Source organism: Chrysochloris asiatica, unplaced genomic scaffold, assembly GCF_000296735.1.
Source record: "Chrysochloris asiatica unplaced genomic scaffold, ChrAsi1.0 scaffold00045, whole genome shotgun sequence".
NCBI classification, from domain to species: Eukaryota; Metazoa; Chordata; class Mammalia; order Afrosoricida; family Chrysochloridae; genus Chrysochloris; species Chrysochloris asiatica.
This window is the reverse complement of record NW_006408563.1, coordinates 15641273-15642175: the sequence shown is the minus strand read 5'-3', so window position 1 is coordinate 15642175 and position 903 is coordinate 15641273.

Below are 903 nucleotides of genomic sequence, written 5' to 3'. Positions count from 1 at the left end.
GCAAATAATCTGAGGATGTGGATTATGAAGAAGAATGTGGCATCAGGTTTGGAGGAACTCATTAACAACTTTACTTGCTGAAAGTAAAAAGGATTTAAAATACTGATGAAGATCAAAGACTACAGCCTTCCATTGCTCTTCAATGTAAAGTAAACTTAAATCCTCATACTAGATTAGTAAATAACATACTGATAAATGGAGAAAAGACTGAAGTTGTCAAAGACTTCATTTTGCTTATATGCACCATCAACACTCATGCAAGCTCAGCAATCAAGAAATCAAATGACATATTCCATTGGGCGAATCTGCTGCGTAAGACCTCTTTTAAGTGTTCAAATATATCAGTTTGAGGAGTAAGGTGAGCCTGACCTAAGCCAAGGTATTTTCAATTGTCTTATACACATGTGAAAGTTGGATAATTAATAAGGAAAACCATGGAAAAATCAATGAATTTGAATTATGGTATTGGAGAATATTCAAAGTACCACTGACTGCCAGAAGAACAAATAAATCTGCCTCAGATGAAGTGCAGCTTGAATGCACCTAGGAAGCTAGGATGTCGAGACTTCATCTCTCACACAGTTCCCTGATATCATGGACATCATTTTTGGTAAAGTGGAGGGTCAGCAAAAAAGAGGAAGATCCCCAATGAGATGGACTGGCACAGTGACAGCAGAAATGGACTGAAACATAACAATTGTGAGGATGGCACAGGGTCAGGCAGTTTTTGTTCCATTGTGCAAAGGGTTTTGCGTTGAGTTGGAACTGAGGAGACGGCATCTAACAATAACATATATATATATATATATATATATATAATTGTTATGTGCTGTGGAGTCAGTTCCGACTCGTAGCAACCCTGTACAGGATTTCCAAGGCTGTAAATCTTTATGGGAACAGAAA